The sequence below is a fragment of the Glycine max genome, chromosome 3 (assembly GCF_000004515.6).
Source record: "Glycine max cultivar Williams 82 chromosome 3, Glycine_max_v4.0, whole genome shotgun sequence".
NCBI lineage: Eukaryota > Viridiplantae > Streptophyta > Magnoliopsida > Fabales > Fabaceae > Glycine > Glycine max.
Genome location: NC_016090.4, coordinates 17,274,151 through 17,286,196, shown reverse-complemented (window position 1 = coordinate 17,286,196; position 12,046 = coordinate 17,274,151). Strand labels below are relative to the sequence as shown.

Genomic DNA, 12,046 nt, shown 5'->3' with positions numbered 1-12,046 from the left:
TAGATCAATGTTTGGGTCTGTTGATTTTGATGAAAATGTAGATGATCACGAAGATATAACATTGGAGGGTGAAGATGGCGAATATAATGAAGATGTTGATGACTGTGGTGACCAAGAAGAACAATATGAAGAATATGAAAATGATGACGTGGTGGAATATGAAAACATGGGTGTTGGTAATTTTTCAGATTTTAATCAAAAGGATCTGATAATTATAAATAACATTGTTGATATTAGGATGTTTCAAGTGCATACAATGAACATTGAAGATGTTGCAAGATTGAGTTTTTCTAATTTGGAAATAGCATATCAATTCTATTGCTGGTATGGTAGAATTGTTAGTTTCTTTGTCTGAATGGATCACATTTTTAGAAACATTGGTGGGGAAGTTGTCCAGCAAACGTATGTTTGCTCACGAGCTGGTTAGACCTAAAAGAGGGCCCAGGTTGGAGAAGCGAAAACGACTATCCAAGAATGTAACACGATGTGGTTGTGAGGCAACGTGTCATGTGCACGTGGATGTCCAGACTTCGAGATGGTATGTGTCAGTTTGGCATTTTGATCATAATCATTATTTTTTGGAAACGATACATTCATTGTTGTTACCACTAAATAGAAAAATTGGAGAGAGTGATATGATGCAGATTTGTAATTTTACAAAGGTTGGTATTCAACCACCTTAGATTTATGCTTCTTTTGCGAACCTTGTTGATGGATATCACAAGGTAGGGTTTATAAGGAAGGATATTTATAATCAATAAGCAAGGATCAGGAAATCGAAAACAATAGATGTGGTTCGTGCATTAAAGTACCTAAGTCAATTATGTGAAAAGGATGCAATTATGGTTGTCTCTTACACGATTGATGAAAGGGAACGACTGCAACATTTATTTTCGTGTGACGTTGACAATCAAATGAACTATAAGGTGTTTGGTGATGTCCTTGAATTTGATGCCACCAACAAAAAAGATAAACACTTATGTTTATTTGTCATTTTTTCGAGTGTTAACCACCATAACCATACCATAGTGTTTACTGCTGTTGTGGTTGCAAATGAGACAGAGAACACATATGTGTGGCTGTTGGAGTAGTTCCTAGAAGCGATGAATGGTAAAGCTCCTTCTTCAGTAATTAGTTTTGGAGATGTTGCTATGAAGAATGTTGTCAAGAGAGTGTTCCCAATTGCTTATCACAGGTTATGTGTGATGAAATCCTACCCCCCAAGGGTATTGGATAGAAGACTCCAAGAGGATTAGGCTAGAGCTACTAAAGAAGGCTCTAGGGTTCTCATGAACCTTAGGGTAGATTTTTTAGCCCATGGGTCAAGGTTGGATTCACACTTCTTTGTAAATGTTAGAATTGGTTTTTCCTTCTTTTGGGCCTTGTATTTTGGCCATTCTAGTAGTACAGGGTTTTAGCCTTGTATTTCAGGACATTTTGAGTAGTCTTTGTAATAGGGACTTTTTTATATTTTCATGTATTTTGGCATGAGGGTGAGCTTAGCTATTATAGGAGGTGTGTGTAGCTAAGCTCTAGCTTCTTTAGGAATCTTCTCAAGGAAGCTTCTCAAGGAGGTGAGCTTAGTTATTAGAGGGGTGTGTGTAGCTAAGCTCTAGTTTCTCAAGGAAGTTTTCTCAACGAAGTTTCTTAAGGAAGTTTTCTCAAGAAAGCTTCTAAAGGAAGCTACCTAGTCTATAAATAGAAGCATGTGTAACACTTGTTGTAACTTTGATGAATGGGAGTCTTGTGAGACACAACTCAAAGTTCAACTTCTCTCCCTTTTTCTTCCTTCAATTCGTGCTCCCCCCTGTCTCTTTCTCTCCCTCTTTCTTTTCCTCCATTGAAGCATCCTCTCCAAGCTTCTTATCCAAGGCTCATCTTGGTGGTGAAGCTCCTTCTTCCATGGCTTATTCCCGAGTGGATGGCACCTCCTCTCACCTCTTCTCCTTTGTCTTCCGCTGCATCTCCATGTTGGAAAATCACCATTAAAGGACCTCATTGAAGCTCAAGATCCAGCCTCCATAGAAGCCCCACAAGCAAGCTTCCATCAAGTGGTATCGGAGCACAAGAGCTTCAAGTAGGTGCTCCTTAAACCTCCATTAATTTTTTTTTGCTTTACCTTCTCTTCCATTGTTGTTTCTTCATTTTTATCCATGTATCTCTTCACATGTCTTGTGCTAAATGTTGTTAACATGATTCTTTATAATTTCCACTGATTGATCTTGCTATAGAAGCTTGATTTCATTTTCTATGGTTCAAATTTCTTGTTCATGTTCTTGAACCATGAGTTGTGTTGAGTTTAGGTTCCTTTGAGTTTTGTCTTGCTATTTTTTGTCGCTGAACCCTAAACCATAAAATTCTTACAAAATAAAGTAGAAGAAAACCTAAAAAATCTAGATTGACTTGTTCACGTATTGTAGTTTTGTCATAGAAGTCATGTCTAGTCATGAAACTTGTCACATAAGATTTCTTATGTTGTGCTGAATTTTATTTTCTTGTTTCTTTGTCTAACTCATTTGTTCATGAGTGTATGAAATTTTTTTAGCCTATTATTTGATTTGAGTCAAATCTTTCATGTTAATTAGTCCTTAAAATGTTCATGCAAAATTCTTAGAGAGTCTTTGATTGTGAACCTTTTCTTGAACTTTTAGGTTTCCTTATGATTGTGTCTATTGTGAATTTGAGTTTTGGTGATTGAATTGCTGGCTTAAATGTTGATCCTAAGTGAATATTGAACTCCTAAAACTGTGGTAAACAATCCTAGTGAGTTCAACATACATAGGAAGGTTGAAAGTAGCCCAAGGTAATCAATATACCATGCTTTAAAAAAAAATCGCTGGTGCTGGCAGCTTGGACATACAAACTTGTAAAAATTACTGAGAATTGGTTACTTTGAATTTTAAGCTGAAATGTTTACTGAATTTTCTAGACATCTGGAAAAAAGTTAGAAAAAAAGAAACAAGTGATTTGGATAAAAGGAAAAAATACGAAAAATCACACAAGTTGGCAGGAAAATCAGTATCCAGAAAAAAAAGGTGAAAGAGAAGTGTGCTTGTTGTTTTGGCTCAAAATTTATTCTATAATTGGAAATTTCAATTGAAAATTAGTGTGAAGACAAGTGCCAAAGCTAGAAGTTTTTTTAGTCTTTTTTTTTTCAGTTTTTTTACTCTACTCTAGAGCCATTCTAAGTTTCTCTTTGAGTCCTAGCTTGCTTCTATGTCCTTTTCATTGCTTTAATTGTTGAATAATCCTTGAAAAATTGTCTTGTTAAAACTCCATTGGTTTAGCTTTCATTTCATTTTTTTTTGGTCTTTGGTTATTGCTTGTCTCTTTGTTTCCTTGTTTGTGGGTTGCCATATAGGGAATTGGAAGGAGGATTGGTGCCATCTCTTAAAGAATTTGAGTCAAGAAGCAAGAGGCCAACCACCTTAAGAGCTATTGGACTAAGAAGCACTCCAAATTGAGTGAATCACCAAAGAGAGAACAACCACCAAAATTGAGGACCGTTTTGTAATTTTGTAATTTGCAATTTACTTACCTTCATTGTTTTCAAGTTTTATAACAAAAAGGCCTTTCATTGGAAGTGTGTTGGGAGCCTCCAATAGGTTACCAAACTTCCATTTGTGTGTAATAATTTTTGGCAATTTTTTTCCTTAGGATAGTGAGTGTTTTGTTGGGAACCTTGAATGTGGTCATCCAAACACTCTTAGGATTTGCCTAGTTTACATTTCTTGCTTACTTTCATAGCTTATTTCCTTTACCTTCCATTGTCAAACCGCCTAGATAGCTTTCCTTTTACCAATTAGTTTTTTACCTTATCTTTCACACCTCTTTTAGTGTTTATCTTGGCTAGCTTCAACCATAGTTTCTTTTACCTTTTGTTTTCAAACCTCCAACAAGAAAGAACCACAACTTAGGAACCAACATGAGTCATCATTCATCTAGTATTAATGGCAAGGGTACTAGTCATAAAGACCCTTTATCTAGAATCTTAGATCAGTTGAGTTCCCTCAAGTTATGGAAAGAAATACAAGAGAGAAAAGAAAAAGGAAAAAAAAGAGTTGAAGAAATAAGTCAAGGTGAAAGAAAGAAAATAAGAGAGGAAGAAAGAAGAAAAATAATGAAAGAAATGAAAAGAGAAAAACATGCCTCCTATAGTAGTCATAACTCTTGTAAGAGCCTAAGTGAAGAACTTTGTGACTATTATGAAGGAAGGCATAGGTCACATCTTAGACCTCACTCCCATAGGAGAGAAAAGGAAAGAAATCCTCAAAAGGCTAACATTAACCTCCCATACTTCCATGGGAAGGACAATGTAGAGGCTAACTTAGATTGGGAAATAAGGGTAGAGCAACAACTTAAAAGGAAGTCTACTTCAAAATCTTATGGCTCTTACTATTATCTACAAAAAGACCAAGGTCAAGGCATCTTAGGGGTGACACCTTCTAAGCCCAAAGATGGTAAAGGGAAGACAATAGAAAATCAACCCCTTAAGGCTAGTATGCAAGACAAAACTAGCTCCATAAAGTGTTTTAAATGTCTTGGAAGAGGGCACATTACTTCTCAATGCCCCACCAAGAAAACCATGATTATGAGGGGCCAAGACATTTATAGTAGCCAAGATAAGGCTACTACTTCACCTTCCTCTAGTGAAAGTGAAGAAGTAAAGGGGAAGAATCTAGTGAAGAAATCTACCCCCAAGAAGAAGGACAACCTTTAATGGTTAAAGAGGAGTGTAAGGAGGTAAGTGTCTCCTCCAAGAGGTTAGCTAAGAAGGAAAGTCATTTTGAAATAAAGACAAATATTAAAGAAACTTCCCCTCTTGGACAACCTCCACATCTTCTCCTTTGTAAAAAGACACTTCTTAGCACTGTCACACCTCTTGGGCTTGAGGTTATTCCTCAAGTAAAGGAGTTGTTGGATGAGGGTTTGGTTCGTAAGAGCTTAAATCCTTGTGCTTTGTTGGTGCCCAAAATAGGTATTATTAGGCACCAAATCCCTAAAATAAGTGATATGATGAATGTGTTGAGTGTTGAAACCCTCTTTCATAAAATTAGTCATGCACCCAACATTTTCATGAGTCATGTACATAGGGACTCATTAGGTAGGTTTGTTCATATTTTTGGTTTTCATACAAACTTAGGTGCTTATATGGGACACCTTAGGTTTGTCATATTTTATTGTAGGAATAATCAACATGAAAATACAGAAAAAGGTACGCTTTATTGCATTACTTTCCCTAATTTTTTAAATAGTGATCAAAGGGTTCCCACAGACCCTAAGAGAATAAAGGTCATTCCTGAATGGCCTACTCCACCAAGTATAAGGGAAATCTGGGGCTGCCATGACTTAACAAACTTTTACAAAAGGTTTGTCCCATATTTTTCTATACTTGTAGCACTACTCATTGAGTTGGTGAGGAACCATGTTCCCTCTTGGGAAGATCTCCATAAAAAGGGTTTTCAGACCTTACCCTACTCTAACATACCCAACACCACTAATACATATATTTTTATTATTTTTATAGGTGTCGAGGGAAGGAGCCCAGAGTATGAAGAACCTCGGGATTTGAGGTCAAATCCTTTCCAAGGTGGAGGGGATGATGCAATCCTACACCCCAAGGGTATTGGATAGAAGACTCCAAGAGGATTGGGCTAGAGCTACTAAAGAAGGCTCTAGGGTTCTCATGAACCTTAGGGTAGATTTTTTAGCCCATGGGTCAAGGTTGGATTCACACTTCTTTGTAAATGTTAGAATTGGTTTTTCCTTCTTTTCGGCCTTGTATTTTGGCCATTCTAGTTGTATAGGGTTTTAGCCTTGTATTTCAGGCATTTTGAGTAGTCTTTGTAATTGGGACTTTTTTTATATTTTCATGTATTTTGGCATGGGGGTGAGCTTAGCTATTATAGGAGGTGTGTGTAGCTAAGCTCTAGCTTCTTTAGGAATCTTCTCAAGGAAGCTTCTCAAGGAGATGAGCTTAGTTATTAGAGGGGTGTGTGTAGCTAAGCTCTAGCTTCTCAAGGAAGTTTTCTCAAAGAAGTTTCTCAAGGATGTTATCTCAAGAAAGCTTCTCAAGGAAGCTACCTAGTCTATAAACAGAAGCATGTGTAACACTTGTTGTAACTTTGATGAATGAGAGTCTTGTGAGACACAACTCAAAGTTCAACTTCTCTCCCTTTTTCTTCCTTCAATTTCGTGCTCCCCCCTCTCTCTTTCTCTCCCTCTTTCTTTTCCTCCATTGAAGCATCCTCTCCAAGCTTCTTATCCAAGGCTCATCTTGGTGGTGAAGCTCCTTCTTCCATGGCTTATTCCCTAGTGGATGGCGCCTCCTCTCACATCTTCTCCTTTGTCTTCCGCTGCATCTCCATGTTGGAAAATCACCATTAAAGGACCTCATTGAAGCTCAAGATCCAGCCTCCATAGAAGCCCCACAAGCAAGCTCCCATCAATGTGCATGGCATTTGATGCGCAATGCAGGTAACCATGTAAGGGACAAACATGGCTTAAAATGCTTGTAGAGTTTTATGCTTAGTTATATTGAAGTCGTTGTGTCATACCCTAATTTCGTCCGAGGATTATTACTTGATGCTTCTCTGTTCGTAATGCAATTTTACCTCCTTTCCAAGCTTCTTATTCAGAGCTTTGTTTTAGGGTTTTCGTTTTTCTGTTTAGATGCTTCTGAGTTCGTAATGCAATTTTACGTTTTCTGCTTCTAATTACAATTTCGTTCTTGCTTCTTCTTCTACTCTCATTTACGTTTCTGTTCCATTTTACATTTCTGTTCGTTTACGTTTCTGTTCATTTACGTTTCCGTTCATTTACGTTTCTGCTTCATGTTTCAATTGCGTTTTCTGTTTGAATCCATGGAAGGCTAGATTTTCTGGTGTTGTTTCCTTTTGAGGACGAAGCCCAACTCTCTTTGAGGTTTCGCTTGTAATGTGGTTTCCTGGCAGTTCTCCCTTCACCAGTATCCCAAATTCGTGAATATTAATCAGTGCACGCTTCGTGTTCGATTAATTGCCTCTGAGCCTAACTTGCGTTCATGCTTAATGGACGAAGGGCTAACTGGTGTATGTGGTGCCTAATCACGTATTGAAAACCCTAAGTTGATTTTCGCTTAGTAAATTGAAATAGGGTTGGATTAAGTGGTTGACTGTTAGGGACGAATTCTCCATAACCCAGGATAAGAGAATGGCTTCTGAATCAGAGGAAACAACCCGTTTTTAATATTAGTAGTTTCGTATTCCAGTTTACTTGTTTTGCTCTTTAATCATAAAACAAACAAACCCCCCCCCCCCCATCGTTACTGTTACTGCAAGTATATTATGAACATTTGGCTTGTCACTGCTCGTTGGGAAACGACCTAGGATCACTTCCTAGTTACTGCATTTTCAAGTTTATTTGATTCGGGTACGGCCTCGATCAAATTTGGCGCCGTTGCCGGGGAGCAGTGTCCAAAGGTTCATAATAGATAGCTAGTGTTGTGTGTTTAATCCTTTCGTGTTTTATGTTTAATTGTTAGTATTGTGTTAGTATGTGTGTTAGTGTTGTTTAGTGTCCTGGTATTTTGTTTAATGTGTGTTCTATTTCAGTTTTTCCATTAAGCGTTTCCCCTGTTTCAGTCTTGTGTGTTTTGCTGTGAAGATTGTGCTTGAAAACAGAGTAGTAGTAGAAATCAGCTTGCGGCAAAAACAAAGTAGTAGTAGAAATCAATTAGAGACGGATTTTAGCGACCACCCATGCTGAATTATTTGAGATTTTTTGTTTTAGTAGCTAGGGTTGTTATTTTTGGCTGAATTTTTTTGTGGTAACTTCTTTTAATCCATATTTTGTGGGAAAAATAGCTAGAGCTTTTAGTTTGGTCAGATTTGAAAGTTCCAAAAAACTAGCAAATTTTGTGTTTGTCAAAACTTCAAACGGTCATAACTTTTGCTCCGGTTATCAGAATCGCAATTATTATATATGCATTTGGGGTAGAAAAAAATTTCCTACGCCGTGGCAGCCAGGCTGGCTGAGGTCTCCATCGTCCAAAAAAAGCGATTCTGTCAAAAGTTTTTTATTTTTCAAGTTTTATTCACTTATTTTTCTTAAGTTACCATTTTTAGCTTTCATAGTTACACTTTGAATTTTTGTCTGAATTTTTTTGTGCTATCTTCTCATCATTTTATAAGGTTGCTCACAAAATTTCAAGTCATTTGGATATCATTTGAGGGTAGCTGTAGTTCAAACCTACACCTTTATTTACATGACAAGGCAACTAGTTGTGTGCATGCTGAATGTAGTGTATGACTAGAGGCAATCCATCTGACTTACAACCCTTTGATCCTGAGATAGATAGGACATTTCATAGATTAGTTAGGCATCATTTTATACCTTTTGATCATTCTGAGCATTCCATTACTGGTGAATCTGTGCATTCTGTTATTGGTGATTTTGAACATCCTGATCTTGAGCATTATAATTTTGAGCATTCTGATTCTGAGCATTCTGATTTTGCACATTCTGAGAACATGGCACAACCTCCACCCCGTGATAGGACTCTAAGGGAAATGGCTGCACCTGATTTCACCTACGAAAGCTTGTGCATCCAATACCCTGATGAGGATGTCCCATATGTTCTTAAAACTGGACTGATTCATTTGCTTCCAAAGTTTCATGGCCTTGCAGGTGAAGACCCGCACAAACATTTGAAAGAATTTCACATTGTCTGCTCCACCATGAAACCCCCAGATGTCCAAGAGGATCACATATTTCTGAAGGCTTTTCCTCATTCATTAGAGGGAGTGGCAAAGGACTGGCTGTATTACCTTGCTCCAAGGTCCATCACGAGTTGGGATGACCTTAAGAGAGTATTCTTAGAAAAAATTTTCCCTGCTTCCAGGACCACAGCCATCAGGAAGGATATCTCAGGTATTAGACAACTCAGTGGAGAGAGCCTGTATGAGTACTGGGAGAGATTTAAGAAACTATGTGCCAGTTGCCCCACCATCAGATTTCAGAACAGCTTCTTCTCCAATATTTTTATGAAGGACTCAGTAATATGGAGAGAAGTATGATAGATGCTGCCAGTGGTGGAGCCCTTGGAGACATGACTCCTGCTGAAGCCAGAAATTTAATTGAGAAGATGGCTTCCAACTCCCAGCAGTTTAGCGCCAGAAATGATGCCATAGTCATTAGAGGAGTGCATGAGGTAGCTACAAACCCATCTGCATCATCTGAAACTAAGAAGCTTGAAGGCAAACTGGATGCATTGGTTAACTTGGTAACCCAGCTGGCCTTGAATCAGAAATCTGTACCTGTAGCAAGGGTTTGTGGTTTGTGCTCCTCTGCTGACCACCATACAGACCTTGGCCCTTCCATGCAGCAACCTGGAGCAATTGAGCAGCCTGAAGCTTATGCTGCAAATATTTACAATAGACCTCCTCAACCTCAGCAGCAAAATCAACCACAGCAGAACAATTATGACCTTTCCAGCAACAGATACAACCCTGGATGGAGGAATCACCCTAACCTCAGATGGTCCAGCCCTCAGCAACAACAACAACAGCCTGCTCCTTCCTTCCAAAATGCTGTTGGCCCAAGCAGACCATACATTCCTCCACCAATCCAACAACAGCAACAACCCCAGAAACAGCCAACAGTTGAGGCCCCTCCACAACCTTCCCTCGAAGAACTTGTGAGGCAAATGACTATGCAGAACATGCAGTTTCAGCAAGAGACCAGAGCCTCCATTCAGAGCTTAACCAATCAGATGGGACAATTAGCTACCCAATTGAATCAACAACAGTCCCAGAATTCTGACAAGCTGCCTTCTCAAGCTGTCCAAAATCCCAAAAATGTCAGTGCCATTTCATTGAGGTCAGGAAAGCAGTGTCAAGGACCTCAACCCGTAGCACCTTCCTCATCTGCAAATGAACCTGCCAAACTTCACTCTATTCTAGAAAAAGGTGATGACAAAAATTTACCTAACAATTTTTGTGCAGGTGAATCTTCTTCCACAGGTAATTCTGATATGCAGAAGCAGCACATTCCCCCTCTTCCATTCCCTCCAAGAGCAGTTTCCAACAAAAAATGGAAGAGGTAAACATACCTTTGTTGGATGCAATAAAGCAAATTCCAAGATATGCCAAATTCTTGAAGGAGCTGTGCACTAATAAGCGGAAGCTTAAAGGAAGTGAACGAATTAGCATGGGCAGAAATGTCTCCGCATTGATTGGTAAATCTGTTCCTCAAATTCCTGAAAAATGCAAAGATCCAGGTACATTTAGCATACCTTGTATCATAGGGAATAGTAAGTTTGACAATGCCATGCTAGATTTAGGAGCTTCTGTTAGTGTTATGCCTCTGTCTATTTTTAATTCTCTATCTCTAGGCCCCTTGCAGTCAACTGATGTGATAATTCATTTAGCTAATAGAAGTGTTGCCTACCCTGTTGGTTTCATAGAAGATGTCTTAGTTAGAGTTGGTGAACTGATTTTCCCTGTTGATTTTTATATTTTGAATATGGAAGATGGATTTTCTCAAGGATCAGTTCCCATCATTCTAGGCAGACCCTTTATGAAAACTGCTAGGACTAAGATAGATGTTTATGCAGGCACACTGTCTATGGAATTTGGTGACATAACTGTTCATTTTAATATTCTAAATGCTATGAAATACCCATCTGAAGATCTTTCTGTATTTCGTGCTGAAATAATTGACCATGTTGTTGATGAATACATGACTGATCTTTATTCTAATCTGCATGCCTCTCACTCTTCATGCATTGAGTCTGAAATTGTACTTGATCATATGTCTGAATTTGATGCTGAGAGTGAATCTGAGAGTGATATTGATTGCATGCCTGGTGGTGGTGTTTTACCTCTTGAGATTGATTTTATAGAGTCAGATAGGACTAACCATGTTTCAGGAAGTACACATACCTCTGACTTTCTTTATGAGGTAAAGGCTGAGAAACCATCTCCTTCTACCACTGTCCAGCCGACCACACCAGAATTGAAGCCTCTGCCATCAAGTTTAAAATACGCTTACTTGGATGATAGCAAGAGTTTTCCAGTGATTATATCTGCCTCCCTTGCTGATGAGCAAGAGGAGAAGTTGTTGTCAGTTCTCAAGAAGCATAAGAAGGCTATAGGCTGGACCCTGGCGGACATTCCTGGTATTAGCCCATCCACATGTATGCATCGAATAAATTTAGAGGATGGAGCTAAACCAGTAAGACAACCACAGAGAAGACTCAACCCGGTGATTCTTGATGTAGTAAAGAAGGAGATAACCAAGCTTTTGCAAGCTGGAATCATTTATCCTATCTCCGATAGCCAATGGGTGAGTCCCGTCCAGGTAGTCCCGAAGAAGACTGGCCTCACAGTGATCAGAAATGAGAAGGAGGAGCTGATTCCTACTCGGGTGCAGAACAGTTGGAAAGTCTGCATCGACTATAGGAGGCTGAACCAGGTTACCAAAAAGGACCATTTTCCCCTGCCATTCATTGACCAGATGCTTGAACGCCTGCAAATTACTATTGCTCCTGAGGATCAGGAAAAGACCACATTCACCTGCCCCTTCGGCACTTTTGCTTATAGGAAAAGACCACATTCACCTGCCCCTTCGGCACTTTTGCTTATAGGAAAAGACCACATTCACCTGCCCCTTCGGCACTTTTGCTTATAGGAAAAGACCACATTCACCTGCCCCTTCGGCACTTATGCTTATAGGAGGATGCCTTTCGGCCTGTGCAATGCCCCTGGTACCTTCCAGCGGTGCATGATTAGTATTTTCAGTGATTTTTTAGAAAATTGCATAGAGGTGTTTATGGATGATTTCACTGTATATGGATCCTCTTTTGATGGTTGTTTGAATAGTTTGGAAAAAGTTTTGAATAGATGCATTGAAACTAACCTTGTTCTAAATTTTGAAAAATGTCATTTTATGGTTGAGCAAGGTATAGTTTTAGGCCACATTATTTCCAATAAGGGTATTGAAGTAGATCCTGCAAAAATTTCTGTTATTTCACAATTGCCTTACCCCTCTTGTGTGCGAGAGGTGC

The 12,046-nt window shown here is 38.9% G+C and overlaps 1 non-coding gene across 1 annotated transcript; it reads right to left on the bottom strand.

The window, feature by feature from the left end:
• Positions 1-8,888: 8,888 nt before the first annotated feature.
• On the bottom strand, positions 8,889-8,994 carry LOC113001291 (small nucleolar RNA R71). Its single transcript, XR_003266610.1, has one exon. It is a non-coding gene; the product is annotated as a small nucleolar RNA R71 (small nucleolar RNA).
• Positions 8,995-12,046: the final 3,052 nt, after the last annotated feature.